The sequence below is a fragment of the Wyeomyia smithii genome, chromosome 3, assembly GCF_029784165.1.
Source record: "Wyeomyia smithii strain HCP4-BCI-WySm-NY-G18 chromosome 3, ASM2978416v1, whole genome shotgun sequence".
In the NCBI taxonomy this organism is placed as follows: domain Eukaryota; kingdom Metazoa; phylum Arthropoda; class Insecta; order Diptera; family Culicidae; genus Wyeomyia; species Wyeomyia smithii.
Window position 1 is genome coordinate 167385182 of NC_073696.1, and position 19547 is coordinate 167404728.

Below are 19547 nucleotides of genomic sequence, written 5' to 3' on the forward strand. Positions count from 1 at the left end.
GGCATCCTTAACTTCGCCTATCGTTGGGGCTGGCACGTCTTCTACATTTGACGCACCGGCGGGATCGCTTCCCAAGTAACAATCAAAATGCTTCAAGAATTTATTCTGGTTTTGTTTTTGTTTTAAGTTGGCTTGCATCAGAGTCTTCGATTGTAAGTAGATTTTATTTGTGAGTCATGAAATATGTTCTGCGAATAGGCTTTACAAACCATCTTATGTCTTCAATGATACAACTTAGCTTCACAGGTTTAAGATCGGTCATAAATTTGTTTTATATTGACTTTTATAACAACCAAATAAAACCAGAAATACATAACCCGTGAAGTTGTGTGAGAGTCCTTCTTAAAGCTAAGATAAATTTCCTAGCTGTTATTTCATTTTTTGTTGAACCTATTTAAATCTATTTGCTGTATTACAGGTTTCATCTGCATTATGATATCACTCAACATAACATTGACAGAGCATAAATATTTTATTTGTTTTGAAACGAATGATTGTCGAAGTAATTTTAAAATGAGTTATTGAAAGGCATTTAAAGCGAGTGGGACGTACAAGAGGAAAGTAAGACAGAACATCACGAGAATTTGGAGTTCTTCATCATCTCAGCATAATGTGGTGTCAAATTTTGAACCAGGTTCGGTAAATGACAGCGCTAAAATGGAGCAGCAGGATGATATTATGGAACATGACATTCCAGGTGATCGCAAGGCCAGTTAAACTTAGAATAATTCGGAGGTGCTAGATGATGAAGAAGATGAAGATGTCCTAGACTTTTTAAACGTCAAAAATATGAGGCAGCCGCCAACGTTGAGTTGTTAAAAGATCTGAAGGCGTGGGCTTTGACTTTCAACGCTAGGCATACTGCTGTGAAGGAGCTCTTGAATGTTTTGAATATATATATTGCTATCTGACGCACTTTCAAAAGATTCTCGAACTCTGCAACTTCCGGCAGGTTCATCGTACTATAAATTCCCCCGTTCACGGCCAGTCCTGAGCGAAAGAAGAGCAGCTTTGACATCCCTTTCTCGCTGATTGTCAGCCACAGCAACACCGTCTTGGGAAACTTGGTGTGTGAAAGAAATTTCACCTTAGTGATTACTTCTTTCGTGAGGGAAGTAAAATACAAAGTGCCTTACCAGTCGTTGCCATCCAGGGTGAGACAGGTCTCGTCGTCCATCACCACCGTCACGTCCTGAATTGCCGGGAAAATCGATTTGACCATCTTATTCAGGCGCTGCCGCTGCGTCAATGCTTGCAGCTCCGAGACTAGTGAACGGGACTGCTTCCTGACTTGTATGCACATATTCGTCAAGCACTGTTTGGTCGGTTGCACCGACCTCCAGGCCAAGCGCACACAGCGATGTAGCCATTTTTCCCTCGGTTTTTCTCTTCAGCATCCTTTGGAGCTTCTTGTCGCTCAGGGTCGTCGGCCGTCCGAAACCGGGCTTTCTTTCAATGCCCTGATTGCTGTTCAATAGTGCCAAGATGTTGTTGATGCCGGAACGGGCGAATCAGGTGTCCTCGAACTGCCGCACGATGTCTGTTTTCGACGCGGCGTGGGCACCGTTATTTAAACAGGCAAATCAAATTTTTTCTGATGACTCATCGGTTAATATGATTGATGCTGCATGCGTAGTTTCGTCAGTGTATGTAAAGGTAAACCCATTAAAAATAGGCAATTTTTGTCCATTTTCTTAGCGCAAACGTTATTAGAGTTGTTGAAATCAAAATTCTGCACCAATGCCAACAATTAGGGGGGGGGGGGGCAACGGCACCCCTGCCCTTCTCTGGCTACGCCTATGCTTAGAGTTTCGTACTTTTCTGCATTAAGTTTCTATTGTTATTTTAAAACCTGTTCTATCACCAGACGTTTATAAACACTTTTTAACATTCTTTTGTGCAATCATGATTTGCTCTTCGGAAATGTATTCTCCCATGCTTGATTAACCCCATGAATTGTTAATGCATGTCATCAAACTTTTCAAATCAATGTACGGCGAGGATTACATCACAAGCAAGTTTCACAATTTGACCCATTTGGTTGATGATGTTAAACGTTTCGGGCCATTACACAAATTTATCGCCTACCCCTTTGAAAGCAAGTTATACGAAATTAAAAACCTTATTCGGACAGGTAGTAAGCCATTAGTGCAGTTGCTAAACGCTTTAGTGAATTGAACCAGATTTCAAAAAAAACGTCAATTTGAAACCTAAAAACAATAATCCTGTTTTGAAAAACTGTAACTCGTAAACCCCCAACTGTAGGCTACCTGCACTCCAGTCTGGGTTTGAATCTCAAGGGTGTCGTTTACTGGTGAACCAATGCTGTCAGCCGATGCGAGCCACCCTGTGTAGCCTTCTCGTCGTGAAGGGGAATTAGCTCAATCGACTAAGGGAGATGAACCAGCTCGCGGTCAACTGTGGCATGTGTCGCCGAATGAACCCTAACAAACGGGGAGATGCTCAAAGGCAACGGATGCGACTATTTCCATCCAACCGAAAAGACGCGAGGGCTGATAACCCCTTTGCGGATTTAGGTTGTTGTAATTAGTGGAGTGAGGGCAAAATAGTACCTAAACTAGAATAGTTTGTAAGCTAGTTTAAGCCGTGTACTGCTCCTATAACAATTGTGTAATCTTAAAACTATGCACAGTCTCAATTCTAGCCAACTCACAAAACTGCTTACAGGCGCGATCCCCGACCACGGGTCGCTTGTTTCCAATTCCGCTGACAGTTCTGTGCACCGACTTCGGCCTCATCGCGGGCGAACGATGTGTGAATCTCCGGGTTGGGGCGCCTCAGCCCACAAAAGGAATTCTGCCGGTAGCCGGATGCAGATGTCAATGATGGGATTGTCGTGAACCTTCGTCAGTCCCTTCATCGCCATCGCCTTTTCCCACTGTTGCTGCTGATTGGTAGTCATAAACAGCGTGCCCGTCTTTTCGAATCCTGACTGAAGCTGCCGTCCATCAGTCCGAGAGAGATTTTTCTCCATCCTGCGCCTTCCTCCAGTGTTCGGCTCCACCGCCGAAGTTTTGTTTGCGTGCTGCTTTCCGCTCATCCCAACTGCTTCCATTGAACTCCGTCACAAGAATGAATCATCGGGGACAAGAACACCTCCTTTTATAGCAGATGTTATTTCCCCTCCGAAAGAACAGCTGCCCTGTCCGACTCGTCTGCCAGTGCTCGCAGGAAAGAATATTATTTTCAGATTGAACAATATGTTTTGGTATAGACGATTACGCTAATGATATTATTTTCTTGTACAAATAAGAAACCTTATTTTTTTTTTAAATTTATTCTATTTATTATTCATATCTCCCACATTCCCTCACTACTCCACTCTTTAACAAAATATGTTATATAAGAATTTTTCATCGAATCGCGTTGGTTTTTTTGATGTTTTCGCGTTTACGTAATGTCCTTGAAACAAATCTGCGATCACATGTTGAACCCGCACAATTTCCAGTGTTTTCTTGTTGGTCAGGTGCTACTCCAACGGATTCACTACGTTCTCTTTCTAAATTATCCATCAGTCCATCGTCAGGTTTGCCATCTAAACTATTTGATGACATTGGAGCTCTTCTAACGTCCTGAACATTCCTTGAATATTGTATGCCGCCACTGTTAACGAGCACTACCTTTGCGCCCTCTCTCGCTACTACTGTGAAAGGTTCTCGAGAGAATGTTGAATCGACTTTAGATGTCTTCTGATGAGCCATGAGCACAACATCCCCTACAGCAATGTCAGATGCTTTCGCTCCCCGTGTTTTATCAGCGTAGTGTTTACTGGTTTACTTTGCTTGGCAGTCGCGTTCGTTAACATCTATCCTGTCCAACTGTTTAGCGAAAGGGTGGCCCATTATCACTCTGTAGAATGATTGGGCAACCCCATGTCTGGAATATCTGACACAATGCTTTGTTGGTACTGAAAGCATCTGTTTGACTCATCTCTATCAGTGATAAGTACCTAGAGTACGTATCAACCACCACTAAAAATGTACCAGCACCAGCTCCAGGGATAGATAGGAAGTCTATTTGGAGTATTTCCCATGGTCCATCTGGTAAGGCTCTGCTAGATAGTGGCAGGGGCGGATTTTTACGAGCTAACACTGCACACGTCTTGCAGTTTTTGACAAACTGAACAACATCAGCTGACATCCCGGGCCACCAGAAGAATCCACGCATAATCCGTTTCATAGCCATCTCCCCTACGTGGCCTCCATGAGCGGATACCATTGCTTTCATACGAAGAGCTTTGGGTAGCACCGTTCTATCATTTTTAAATATGAGGTGTCCTAGAGTGGGCAACTCTTTCTTTTGTGCCTCAAACTTTCGAAGTGACTCTGGCCAGACATTGGATTCTAGCGCTTCCTTTACTGCTAAAAGATCGTTGTCCTGTTCAGTTGCCTTTTCAATCTCATTCCACGAAATTTCCATACATCCAGAATCAAGCATAAAGAGGAAGTTACTGCGGTCTTCGTCTTCGAATGGGATTGCGCCTTGGGTCTCGCTAACGAGCCTTGATAGTGCATCGGCTACGTTCTGCTCTCCCGGTACTCGTTTGATTTTAAAATCGTAAGGCTGCAGCCTTAGAGCCCACGACTCAGCTCTTGAAACCACCGGCCAAAATCGATGCTTCCTTCTTCGCTAAAACTGTTTTTTTTTTCCGAACTAGCTTTTAGCATTTCCTTTTCAGCGCGTTCTTTTGCCAAAGCCTGTTCCAGTGCAAGCATACGTACTTTTGTCTCCTCGAGCTCTTTCATCAACAGTTTGACTTCCGATGATTTCTCAGTCTTTGTTCTCTTCGCCTTTTTTTCTTTAGGCGGCTTGTCACTGCAAACAAAAAAAGAGTATTCACTATCGTTGCTACTGATTATCATTGTATATGTATACACGTTTCCTATTACTAATTACTTTCTCCTCGACTAAAACATGTTTTTTTTAACCACAATTCTCTTCAGTCTTAAATTCATTTTCTTGTTTCATAGTCCTTCTGCCTATGAAAACAATCAAATGAACCTCCCTTCCGTCGGTTCTATTTTGACAATACTCAACCTTCCTTCCGTCGGCTAAGTCATTGACTATTCTATTATCACTTCTCTCAACTATCGATTAATGCAACTCTGATATTCTGCATAGTCCTTCCGCCTATGACTAACATTACCGCCCTTCCGTCAGTAAGTTAATTAACAATCAAAAGAACCTTCCTTCCGTCGGCTCTATTTTGACAATACTCAACCATCCTTCCGTCGGCTAAGTCATTGACTATTTTATTATCACTTCTCTCAACTATCGATTTATGCAACTCTGATATTCTGCATAGTCCTTCCGCCTATGAGAATTGACAAACATTACCGCCCTTCCGTCGGTCAATTAATTAAAACACTTTTCAAGCAAGTGATATTCATGCACTAAACTGCCCTTCCGTCAGTTTTTGCCATTCTAACTCTGTTAGTTTATCATATGGCATAAACTTACCCTGAGGGAGCGTTATCGGCGCCATTGTCGTGAACCTTCGTCAGTCCCTTCATCGCCATCGCCTTTTCCCACTGTTGCTGCTGATTGGTAGTCATAAACAGCGTGCCCGTCTTTTCGAATCCTGACTGAAGCTGCCGTCCATCAGTCCGAGAGAGATTTTTTTCCATCTTGCGCCTTCCTCCAGTGTTCGGCTCCACCGCCGAAGTTTTGTTTGCGTGCTGCTTTCCGCTCATCCCAACTGCTTCCATTGAACTCCGTCACAAGAATGAATCATCGGGGACAAGAACACCTCCTTTTATAGCAGATGTTATTTCCCCTTCGAAGTAATATTTCCCCTCCGAAAGAACAGCTGCCCTGTCCGACTTGTCTGCCAGTGCTCGCAGGAAAGAATATTATTTTCAGATTGAACAATATGATTACGCTAATGATATTATTTTCTTGTACAAATAAGAAACCTTATTTTTTTTTTAAATTTATTCTATTTATTATTCATATCTCCCACAGGGATGCGTTGACCAAACTGCCAAGAACGTAGCACAACGGCTCGAAATCGTGGCCAAACCGCTGCCAAGTTCGGTAGGCGAACCGTCGCCGAAGCCAAGCCGAATACTGCCGCCGATTAACTGGTAAATATCAACGCCGAAACGGGTAGTTTCCGAAAGCCAAGTGATCTTTCCTCCAAGTCACGTCACCCTAACCTATTTCCGAACCGATTGTCCGTCCGAACAGGGGGAAAACTTTTTCCAAATTTTCTGAAGTGAAAAACTTGAAAATTTGTTCCAAAAACAGAAAAAGGCCCTTTTTGGACCTATTCATTTTTATTAGTGTTTGTGTTGTACATTTAATTAGTTTTTAACATGTGCTAGCCTTAGGTTTTAACAATTATGACATTTTTACTTTTAATAATTAACAATTTACCTTTTTTCGTAGTGTTTTAATCTTTCCGTTAATTAGCGTTATCGTGTGTCGTTGTTACAAGGTCTTAGAGCTAAATAACACATTTAAGAATAATTGTACAAGCGGTAACTAGTCGGGTTAAGTCGCATGACTTACCACACTTCTTATCTTGGTAACACAATTCAACTATCTGCCTTCCTTTTTTAATTTTCTTTACTTTTTAAAACTATACTGCTTTTTCACTATTTTACTCTTCTTCAGTTTTCTTCCAATTTTAGGTTTTTATTTATTTCCCGTCGCGCACTTCTATTCGCCTTCGCGGTTAAGGACAGAAAGAACGCATCCGGAAAGGTGCCGAGAGTTCTAGAGGCTAGGGTTGTTAGAGAGGGCCAAGATCTGACACTAGTTGTCAAATCTTGACATTCGGCCACATCCGTTCAGCAACGCATTTACTAAAGGTGGGCAATCCGCTCACGAACTGATCTAAAGAGCTGGTTCTTCAAAGTGAGTGAGTGATCTATCGCTCTTTTTTAAGGAACGGAAGTTCACCCTTACTTCAAGCAAAAAGCTGAAGCTGATTTTGTTGATCAGACACCGCTAGCGAGAGCCATTTGAATGTTTTACACCCCAAGCGCAAAGCATCGTGCGACACTGCAATAGAACTCCAAGAAAATAGCTGCTGTTGGCTGCCTGCTCACTCATGCATAACCATCCACCAGCCGCGGGAATAAAAAATAAAATCTACTTGCCACAGTTCACACACAGAACACGGGCTGGCTAACGCCGGGACGCACACGAAAAGTGGAACGAAAAGAGCGAAAGAACTGGTTCACTGATCTTTTGAATCTATGCAGACAACTTTAATAACTCAGCGGTGATACCGATTCGAACATAAGTGTAACTCCTTTGACGTATCTTGCTAGAATGTTTTATTGAGAAATCTTCATAGTCTAACAACCTACATTCTACATTCGTGGGAGAAGCTTGGAGTTGCTCGCTAGTCAATAATGGTTCGATTCTGTAAAAGAGAAATCGACACTCAACAAATGGAACGAGAGAACTCGGCGTCAACACATGTTCGCGCTACGTTTAGTGAGAGTCCGCGTAGGAACAGTAAAGGAAGAGTCAAATTACATTGGGTATGATTTTGGGTGACAATGACTTGGGTCATTGTCGAATGGAAATTGTGTTCGTTGCAGTTCATTGCGTTAAGTGAAATTTCAAGGTTTTATGGATAGCAATTAATTATCAATTTACATGACGTTGTAAGTCTGAAGTAGAGGACATGTGGGAATGAGTTTTGAGAATCATGTGTGGTCTGCGTGTTTCATGTCTTTGACGCGCGAGTTTGGCTAAGGGTAATAATGTACTACACAACTCGCTCGCGAGCTGATCAGTAAATCAGTTCATTAAAAGATCGAAATCTTCCGATCGCGAGCGGATTTCCTGCGAGCTGAACATAAGAGCCATCGGAAGAACTAGTTCTTCTGAGAGCGAAAGATTTCGCTCTTTCAAAGAACTGAGTCTTTTGATCAGCCTGCGAGCGGATTGCCAGAAGATCAGTGAATCAGTTCTTTCGTTCTTTTCGTTCCACATCCATTCGTGTGCGTATTTGGCGTTAGCCAACCCGTGTAACCTGTGTATGGACTGTTGCAAATTGTTTTTTTTTTGCATGCTCTTGCGGCTGGCTGGTGGCTGGGTGATGAGAAATGCAGGTCATGCAAATCAGGGCAGTTGTGTCTGATAATTAGCTACACTGATAAAAACCAAAAATTGTGTAGGAACGAAAAGAGCGAGTGAGCTGTTAAAAAGAACTAGTTCATCTTAGTGAGCGTAACCGCTCTGATCCGCTCACTATAGTGAACCATTTTCCCACCTCTAGCATTTACAAGAGACGTAGCTAATTAATACCCCCTTGTACGCAATCTTCTCGCATACACTCTGGAGTCCGTTCACACCCTTTCTGAGAGAAGGTGCCCAGAATAAAGGAGAAGAATATTGTGGTCAACAGTCTCCTCCCGCAATGTTGACAGCATTTTCCATCGAGTCCTACTTATTCGTAAGGAAAACTTGGGATCCCAAGAGTCTATTTGAGAACCGCCGATTACAAAACGAAATATTCACGGAGTCGAAAAGCACTGAGGAACTAGATCAAAACAGTTCTGAAGGCAACGTAAAAATATTCTCGAAAGTTTACTGGAAAAGCTATGCGTTGAATACAGATTTGCAAAACAAATGGTTTCTGACAACAGATAATCATATAGTAGGTTTCGATTACGTTAAAGAGCAGGATGGTAAATTTGAAATAAAAGGCAGTAAGGTGAACGATATGAGATCACTTTTTGAAGCCCCAATCAGATCGAATGTGCTCAATATTTATAAATCTGATAGTAAGCTGAGTTCTGCCACAGAGAACAGACATTAATGTTCATATAAAGAAATTTGAAAATCGTGTGTAAAAATTTAAATCAAAATACGTTAATACACTAACGACATCTGTCTAATGGTGCCCCAGTTGCACTGCATAAATATTGCTGTATCGATATTTTATCGATATAAGTGCTTGGTTTGTAAGTGACAAAAGCGCCACATAGCGGGAGCATTACCACTTAGTGGTAAATGACGGTTGCAAGTTTTTACACATGTTTTGAAAAGAAGATGAACGTCTGTTCTCTGTGATGCTGCTTCATTGTGCAATTTTCTATCAATCAAATGTAAAATGGTGAGAGCTCCACTAGAAACATTTGAGTTTGTGTTTCTTCCCTTGCTTCATACATTGTAAACTATTATTATAAGCCCGACATTTGTTTATTTGTATAAAATCATCTGACTACACATGGTCTTAATGATCTAATGTAAAACACATAAAACATCACGTTCTGCCACGAATACGCCGATGGAAGGTTTTTGTTGACACGTTGAAATCAAACGAGTGGTAAACATATTGGAATCGTCGGCTTATACTAATCATAGGGTCGTTGTTGCCATACATCCTAGATGGTTGTCGTAGCCATTTCCTGGACCTTAGAATGCGTTGAGATGCGTAGATTTGAAGTTGACCAAGCAACGCGGTACTGTCAATCTCAGATTGTAAAATTTTAGCTCCAAAACTGCTGTTGATATGTGCTTCGACATTCATCTACGAGACAACATACCAAGAATATATATACCATAGACCAATTTGCTTTGTATTCATATGTAGTCGTAAATCTATTCAGAGTAAATTTGATTAGTGTACTAAACAGATGCGTTTTGATTTGTCCGTCGACTCATTCCGTCGAAACCAAAATCGTTCTAATACAGTCCACTTCCCGCGAGTGTTCGAGGACATTTTTTTGGTCCTGCGTACCGGATTTCGTTTGATCAACTGTTGCGATAGCAGTTGAATTGCGAATAAAGTGAACAAGCACGCAAGTGGTGTAGAGAGTAGTGGCTGGTGAAATACGACGCCATTCGTGTGTTTGGTGTTTCAGATCGTTCGCGCTAGTGCGGAACGTGAATTCGCAGAAATATATTCCCAGTGAAGTGTCGTTGCCTAAAAGGCGAAGCCAGCTTGGTTTATTTCGAGTAATAAAACCGAAAAATATTGAAATTGCACATGCTTATTGTTTAGTGATAAACAGAATGGCGGTGTATTGAAAAGAATCATAATTTTTTTCGAGAGTTCTTGTTGCCATTGTGTTGGTGTTGAAATGACAAGGCACGATGAGCGTGACACGCACACCAATCGTTAACAAGAAAGCCGTTGATGAAAATACCATTGAAGAGGGTGAAGTATCGGTGAAGAAAAATAGTTCGAACAGTGAAAGCCACCTTCCGATTACTGAACAGAAAAAACGACAGAAGAATAAAGATATAAAGAAGAAAATGGCAGCTGAATTCAAAGTGCTGATGAATCAGTTGAGTGCGTTGAATCGACGATTATTTAGAGTGAAAGCGATTATTGAAGCTGATAGTGATGACCCCAATCAAAGTCTGGAGTGCAAACAATTTTTGCAGCTTCAGCTTAAAATTGAGGAAACTGTGAATGCTGACTACAACGTCCACCAACAACGAGCTCACGGTCTCGATATTACCGATGAAGATCGTGATGGGTTGGAGGAATCATGTATTGAATTCGAACAGCTGTATGGTGAGTTGTACATTGTCCTAACTAAATTAATAGAAAATACATTAAAAAAGGAGGATCCAACAGTACAACCATCATCTTCATCGACTGTGAATGTGTCTCAGTTACCACCGTTAAGAGTGCCGCTTCCGTCTTTCGACGGTTCCTACGAGAACTGGTATGCGTTCAAATTCATGTTCAAAACAATTATGGCTCGTTACAACACGGAGTCTCCGGCCATCAAATTATACCACCATCGTAATTCGTTGGTAGGAAAGGCCGCCGGAGTTCTCGATCAAGAGATAATGAACAAAAACGTTTACGAAGCAGCTTGGGCCACATTGATTGAACGTTTTGAAGATCGCAGGCTAATAGTTGATAAGCATATTAACGCATTGTTTGACTTGCCAAAGCTTACTGAGGAAAACGCATCGGATTTGAGAAAACTTTCAGATGTGTGTACAAAAACGTGGATGGTTTAAAAAATCTAGGTTTTCCGGTTTCTGGGCTTGGTGACAGAATGTTACTGAACCGTATCGCTTTGAAACTCGACAACGAAACTCGTAAAGCGTGGGAGTTGAAACAATCTACAGATTCACTTCCAAGCTACGATTCGACTTTAGAGTTTTTGCGAGAAAGATGTCGAGTTCTCGAAAAAATCTCCCCTCTCAGTAAGCCATCAAAAACACCATCGAGACTCCAAATACGAAATACCACAGAATCAAAGGTGCGAGGGAGCTCTTTAGTTGCCACATCTGAGCCCTGTCTGCATTGTTCGGGGAATCACGAATTGTGGAGATGCGATTTGTTTAAAAAGGTAAACGTTTCCGAAAGATACATCACACTCCGAAAGGCAGGTGCCTGCTTCAATTGCTTGCAGAAAGGGCATCGCACGATCGATTGTTCGTCGAAGCATTCGTGTAAAAAATGTAGCAAACGTCATCACACTTCATTGCATCCAGCGGATAGTCAGCCAAAGAAACACGACGAGTTGGTAGAATGTTCGCAACAGGAGCCCGAGAGGAAGACAGAAACGTCCTCATCAAAGTCGCATGAGCCCAATACTCACGAGCCAGAACAACGAGCAACATTTTGTATTCAACCGAAGGGAATCAGAAAACAGGTTTTGCTTTCCACAGCTGTAGTTTTGGTTAGCGGAAAGGCTGATTGGTATCCTTGTCGCGTTCTCCTGGATTCCGGCTCCCATTCAAATTTTGTTTCGGAGAATTTCGCTACCCTGCTGTCACTCAGAAAAGAACCAGCTAATGTATCAATAAGCGGTCTCAATGACATTCACACTAGAGTTCGACTCAAGATTCATACTAAAATCAAATCTCGTGTAAGTGATTATACGGCGTGTCTCGAATTATTTATAGTACCCAGAATAACGAGCGATTTACCTTCGACAAAGGTGGATTGCGCCAATCTGACCCTGCCAAACAACATTCAACTGGCAGATCCGAATTTCAGCACCCCCGATCGAGTAGATATGTTACTAGGCGCGGAGATATTTTTCGAAATGTTAAAATCTGGTCGCATGAGAGTTCCTGATACTACAGCACTCCTTCAGGAAACCCAGTTTGGTTGGGTATTGAGTGGTCCCGTTCCGAGCAGAGCGGCAGACAGACTGCAATCGTTCTATGTCACCGCTGAAGATAACCTTCACGAGATAGTCCGACGTTTCTGGCAGATTGAATCATGCGATGATTTCGAGAGGAACAATGTTCAGTCTGAGGAGTTGTGCATGGATCACTTTCGAGAAACGCACAAGCGTAACGCTGATGGAAGGTATGTCGTTCGTCTTCCATTCAATGATTTGAAATACAGGCTTGGTGATTCCAAGACTATGGCTGAGAAGCGCATACGCACAGTACACATCTTTCTTGAAGGAATATGAGGCTCTCGGTCACATGTCAAAACACGAAACCGCAGAGGATGACGACCATCAATCAACGTACTATTTACCACATCATTTCGTTCTAAAGCCTGCAAGCACAACCACCCGACTTCGAGTTGTTTTCGATGGTTCTGCACCAAGTGACACAGGAATCAGCATTAACCAGACTCAAATGGTGGGTCCAACTGTGCAGAATAATCTGATATCAGTTTTGATAAACTTCCGTTCACATAAGTTTGCTTTCACAGCCGATATTCCAAAAATATATCGGCAGGTGAGAATTCACGAACATGATGTGCAATACCAGAGAATACTATGGCGTGAAGATCCCGACCAAATGATTCGAGTCTACAACTTACAGACCGTAACGTACGGACTGGCATCGTCGCCGTTCCTAGCAACGACGGCACTCTACCAGCTAGCTAAAGACGAAGAACAAACTTATCCACTCGCTGCTGAGGCTATTAGAAAATCGTTTTACATTGACGATGTACTTACAGGAGCGAACACGTTGGAAGAGGCTATCGAGCTCAAGGACCAAATAGTTGGCTTGTTGGGATTGGGAGGATTCAAGGCACACAAGTTTTGTTCGAATTCGAAGATACTATTGGCGACAGTTCCTGCAGAACAACGAGAGAGTTATGTAGATATAACAGATCCTGTTATCAATACGAAAATGAAGACTTTGGGTGTCTCGTGGAATCCCAAAGAGGACATTTTCACGTTCGCTGTACATGTACCAAACAGTACAGAATCGATTATTCAACCAACTAAGCGATCTATTTTGAGTCAGATCGCCAAAATATTTGACCCACTAGGGCTTGTGCAATCACTTCTGCAAAATTAATCATGAGAGAACTTTGGGCCTTGAATTTGAATTGGGATCAACCAGTTCCCAGGGAATTTGCCAAATTGTGGAACGAGTATCGTCAACAGTTACATAGCCTAAACAATCTGGAAATAACTAGGTGGATTTACACAGATCAGGCCTGTGCGTATGAATTATATGGCTTTGCAGATGCCTCAGACTTGGCATACGGCGCCTGCTTGTACGTTCGAACTGTGCGAAATGATGGAACAGCGAATATGATTTTGGTGTGTAGTAAATCACGAATATTTCTGCGTAAAAAGAATAAGCAAAAGGAAATCACCACTCCCAGAGCGGAATTGCTGGCGGCTGCATTACTGTCTCGGGAAACTGTGAACCTTCTTGGCGCTCTCGACACTGATTTCAATACCGTTAAGATGTGGTCGGATTCACAAATAGTTTTGTGTTGGTTACACAAACCACTAGATTCGCTGACTGCACGCAAAAGTTGAAGTCTTATACAATCATTGTGTCTTCCCGATTCGCACAAATGTTGCACAGAAATCGCACAATAAATGTGTGAAACCAATAACGCAACAGTTGTACTGCGAATACATTGACATGGAATGGAATCAGAATATGTATCATATACCGACACTAGGCACTTCACACACAATTTGCAAGTTGCTCTTTCGCTTCTCTTTCGGTTCGGATTGCGACGCGCAAGGCGATATCTCGTTGCTTCACGAAATGAGCGAGACACCCCTGCTGTACATACTTAATACCAGTGTTGTTAGTCTCTCACTCATACTGTCGGTGCGTGCTTGCTGCTATGAATGCATGAAGAAGAAAAAGTATCTCGAAAGCGTGTTTGCAAAAGACTTGAAAAGCGTAGCATATGTCTCGTCCTCAAGCAGAAAGGAGGAGAATTGTTTTGCTTCTCGCTCGCTTTGCAATGCTGCTTGATACCAGTTGAAACTGTTTAGGTGTAGTAGTTTGGAGCTGCCAAATACATTGGAGAAACGCCAGAGCATTAATTGCGTTATGACCAACACGCAATCATTGTACTGGTTCCGAATTACATCAACAATTGCGCTAAAAACGCACAATTTTGTACTGGTTTCGCACCATCCAACTTTTGCGTGTGTATTCGTTCAAAACCGAGTGAGACAGATTAAGGACTTAACTAATGGATTCATTTGGCAGTACATTCCTTCAAAGGATAACCCCGCGGATTTGATATCCCGTGGAGTGCAACCGTCGCAACTAGAAACTCAGGACATTTGGTGGCATGGCCCTCTAATTTTTCGTAATGCACAGTCGTATATTGAACAACCGCCACCGCTGTCAGACGAAGAGTTACCCGAACTAAGAAAGACAGTGCTTCTTATTACATCCAACATCTCTAGATTACCAATATTCAATAATGTTAGTCGTTACATGATTATACAACGTTCAATGGCTTATGTCACCCGGTTTTGTGATTGGATTAGAAGTGGTCGAAAAAGGTTAGCCAAAGGATTACCCTCGGTATCTGAAATGGAGCGAGCAAGCACTTTGATTATTCGGATCGTTCAGAACGAAGCCTTTCATAGAGAGCTGCAGTTGCTGAAAGGGGATAGAGATTATAAGTTACCGTTCAAAAATTTGAACCCGTTCATTGATGAGATTGACGGAGTAATGCGTGTCGGTGGGCGATTAAGATGTGCGAATATTCCGTATGAACATCGTCATCAAGCTTTGCTTCCTGAAGGTCATCCCTTCACAGCGACTTTGATACGGTATCTGCATCGAACGAACATGCACCTCGGTCAGCGAAGCCTACTCGGATTAGTCAGACAGCGGTATTGGCCGCTCAAAGCGAATAATGTCATTAGAAAGATTTTACATCACTGCATACCGTGTTTTCGGATGAGACCTAAGAAATCTTCCCAGCTAATGGGTGATCTTCCGGATTATCGTGTCAGACCATAACCAGTATTCTCGCACACAGGATTTGATTTTGCGGGGCCGTTCATTCTGCGATCAAATGCTAACTTACGAAATTCAACAACCACTAAAGGCTACGTTTGCTTGTTTGTATGCATGGCTACTCGCGCATTGCACCTTGAAGCTGTGTCTGATTTGAGCTCGGATGCCTTCATGGCTGCGCTTCAACGCTTCGTTTGTCGTCGTGGTCTCGTACAGATGTTATACTCGGACAATGCAACGAATTTAGAGGGGCTAGCAACCAATTGAATCATCTAGCCGAACTATTTCGTACCAGGGAACACAGGCACGCTTTGAATAAATATTGCGCACCAAGAGGTACCGAGTGGTCATTCATGGTCATTTTCGTCCTCTCACGCCTGCTTCAGATGATCCAAACGATACGACTGCAATCACGCCAGCTCATTTCATTATAGGGAGAGAGTTCCAAGCCATATCAGAGCCTTCCTACGCCAATATCCCTCGAGGGAGATTGTCTCGCTGGCAATTCGTCCAGGACATGAAACAAAAATTCTGGAAACTGAAGATGAACGAATATCTTCATGAGCTCCAGAAACCCCAACGAGATTTAAAGGCTACCAAATTTGAAGTTTGCGCCATGGTAGTTATAATTGACGAGAATGCACCGCCCTTAAAATGGGCCCTTGCTCGCATTACTGAGCTACATCCAGGAAAAGATGGGAACACACGTGTAGTAAGCCTGCGGACTCAAAACGGCATCACCAGGAGAGCCGTTAAGAAGGTCTGCCTTTTGCCGTTAGACGATGAAACAGATGATCTCCAGCCGAAATCTTGAAATCTCCAATTTCAACGCTCCGGAGGATGTTGATATGTGCTTCGACATTCATCTACGAGACAACATACCAAGAATATATATATATATATATATATATATATATATATATATATATATATATATATATATATATATATATATATATATATATATATATATATATATATATATATATATATATATATATATATATATATATATATATATATATATATATATATATATATATATATATATATATATATATAAATACCATAGACCAATTTTCTTTGTATTCATATGTAGTCGTAAATCTATTCAGAGTAAATTTGATTGTTGTACTAAACAGATGCGTTTTGATTTGTCCGTCGACTCATTCCGTCGAAACCAAAATCGTTCTAATACAGTCCACTTCCCGCGAGTGTTCGAGGACAACTGCTTGGTTGGCATTCCGACGATCGGCCAATGTTTCGATGCCAATCAATGCACATCGATCTTCATAGGAAGGCAAGTCGTGAGGGCGCTTCCAGGGAAGATTTCGTAACGCGTATCGGACAAACTTATGCTGCACTGACTCAATTCTGGCAATCCACACCTCCTCATAGGGCGACCATAAACTAGAAGCGAATTCAAGAATGGACCGAACCAAAGAGCAAAGTTGATAATCCAACAGAACACCTAAGTCCTTGATTTGATCGACTCGAGTCAAAATAATTCCATCGATGGAGTAATTGAACAGAACAGGATTTTTTAAACGCCGATATGATATTACACAGCATTTCGTTATGCTAATCACAAGATGGTTCAGTTGGCACCATTTGGTAAAGCTGTTAAGCATTAGACTGACACCGTTGTATGGGAAAAAAGCGTTGGTGTAATTTTTTCGCTCCCATGCACTTTTCGTGTTCCTTATGGGTCCTGTAACAACTGTGCAACTTTTCAGATCGATCGGTGGAACCCCTGATTTGCGCCCGATTTTTAAAGTTTCCATACGATTTTATATGGGAAAATCCACTTTTTCAAAACTTATCCTCTAGAAATTTCCGGTTGGCTTTTAAAAATATATCAATACATGATATTTGTAGGAAATTTTCCTGGGAATAATTCTTCTGAAGACTGTAAGGCGCTACAAAACTTGTAGAAAAAGTTATTCACCTTAAACTGATCGAATGTCTGACGAACGGCTCAACATTGATTTTTTCCAGCAACACTGCTGCATATATATAGCATGTCACATGTAAGATGTCACGTGTAACATTACATGTAACACAACATGTTACATGTTACACAATATTTTACATGTTACATTTTTCGTGTTAAATTACGTGTACAATGTTACATTTTACGTGTGACATGTACAGAACAGGTGACATGTTACTTATCACATGTAATATGCTACATGTTACGTGTTACATGATAGTATTACACCGATTTATGTACATAGACCACTCTGTTCCGAAACAGAATGGCCATTCTGTTTCGGACGAAATTTCAACACAGTACAAATCAGCTTTAAAGTTCGATTTTTCGAAATTTTCCTAATCTCCCAACAACCCGAATTTCTTGAGCAGATGCGGTTCATGCAACAAATTCATTTTCGAAAAAAATGGTCTTTAGACCACTCTGTTCCGCAACGGCTTATATATCGTGTCAATTTGCGCACCGCTGTCCATATTGCTTATGCAGAAGGAGGTAAACTCACACAGGTTTGATTCAACAGATCGCTTGGGGAGGAATCCATGTTGAGATGGCGTGATATAGCATTTACATGCTTCAATAATCGCCTTGTTAAGAATGACCTCAATGCATTTCGATCCAGCAGACAGTGAAGTTATAATTGGTGATATCCGTTTTGTCTCCCCAAGCAACCAGAAGTTCGAATTTCACTTAACAAACGAACTTAGAAGTTCACATAAGGTTCGGATTTGGTTCCGCGGAACTTTCTTGCTGAACAAAAAGACACATTACTCACAAACCGAACTTCATTCTAAATAAAGTACCGTCAACCCCAGAAAGCAACTTAAAAGTTCATGAGAAGCTGCTTGTTCCCCTTTATTGGTACCTTAAAGTTCATATAAAGTTCACACGTGAACTTCAAAACCCCCGGAAATTAAAGTTCGGTTAACATTTTATCCGTACTTCTAATCAGCATTAAAGTTCAGTAGCAGCTGCTTACTACTCTTCATTGGAACCTTAAAGTTCACATAAAGTTCACACGTGAACTTTAAAACCCTTAGAATTGAAGTTCGGTTAGTATTTTATCCGTACTTCTAATCAGCACGAAGGTTCAGGAGAAGCTGCTAGCTCCTCTTCATTAGAACTTTGAAGTTCACACGTGAACCTTAAAGCCACCGGAAATTAAAGTTCGGTTAGCATTTTATCCGTACCTTTAATCAGCACGAAACTTCTGGAGAAGTCCATGTCGTACTTCATTTCCACTTCAAAGTTCATGTTAAGTTCTGACTCGTGCTTTACTCTATTTGGCGAAAGTGAATTTTACTTCAGGATTAGTGATAAAAAATGAGTTTTTAAAAAATAATAAAAAATGGGGTCTATTTTATTGTCATCGGAATTTTCTTATTTAAATTAATGGCAAAAAGAAAACAAAGCTATGATTCCAATAGGTAATATTAGGGTGCTTAAAGGTTTCTCTATCTGAACACTTTCTTTTGTTACCTTCGAGGAAATCAATTATGAATTCAGATACCCATGAATGTGCAGGTCAAACGAAAAAATAAACCGGATGTATGCTGTGAATTCCCGTTAGACACTTGCCGTGCTTTCATCCCTGAGCAATTTGCCCAAATCTTGAGTGTTTTTTATGTAGGCCACAGCATGATGTTGCCGGTTTTGGAGGTCCGAATCCATTTCTCGGACACCATCGAGAGTTCCCTGTGTTCCAAGGCGTTGGTCGTTTTGACTGCGGCACACAGCATATCTATTGATCTATTGAAAAAGTTTTTATTGATTTTGAATATTTATTATATTTTGTATTGCTTACCAGAATAAATTTTCAATAAACGTTTGGAAGGCAAATATTGCGTACACAATTTTTTTCAATTACATTACCAACGAACTGCCGCAAAATCAAAACAAACTAGAGAACTGTCAGACTTAAGTTCACATTGCGCTCTGCGTGTACTTTTTCTGAACTTGAAAGTTCAAAAAAAGTTCCGCGTCAGCCTTTTCTGAACTTCCTTGTTCGCATGGAACCTCATGCCTGTACTTTATCTGAACATTCAAGCTCAAGGAGAGACCCGGTATGTTCTTAGCTATGAACGTGTAGGTAATGAAGAGAAATCAGCACATCGAGTAAAATCGATGCTGATCTCATATAGCGGGAACGCAGCAGTGGAATGAATCTAGGCTTCAAAGAGGGAGGACTCGAGTTCGAAGCTTGTGTAGTAAGTTGCGAAAAAAAATTATGAAATTTAAGAATAAATGAAGCCAGCCATTATTCTTCTGATCTAAATTTCTTCAGTAAATGATTATCATGGTATTGATGAAGCAACACGAATGATGCAAATTGATTTTTATTTTAAGTATTTTGAAGTTTTCTTTTCAAGCTGAATAGCGCTCTGTTCAGCGACCT

General features: G+C 41.4%; 1 protein-coding gene and 1 long non-coding RNA gene across 4 annotated transcripts in view; both read left to right on the plus strand.

Moving 5' to 3' along the window:
• The window catches only part of LOC129727207 (glutamate [NMDA] receptor subunit 1-like), a 476845-nt gene that overhangs the window by 162101 nt on the left and 295197 nt on the right, over positions 1-19547 (plus strand). The gene's annotated exons all lie outside the window — the stretch shown is intronic.
• Positions 5986-19547, plus strand: part of LOC129727211 (uncharacterized) — a 40514-nt gene continuing 26952 nt past the window's right edge. Inside the window, exon 1 of the long non-coding RNA XR_008728509.1 lies at positions 5986-6107. This is a non-coding gene — a long non-coding RNA (uncharacterized LOC129727211). The remainder of the gene's footprint in view (positions 6108-19547) is intronic.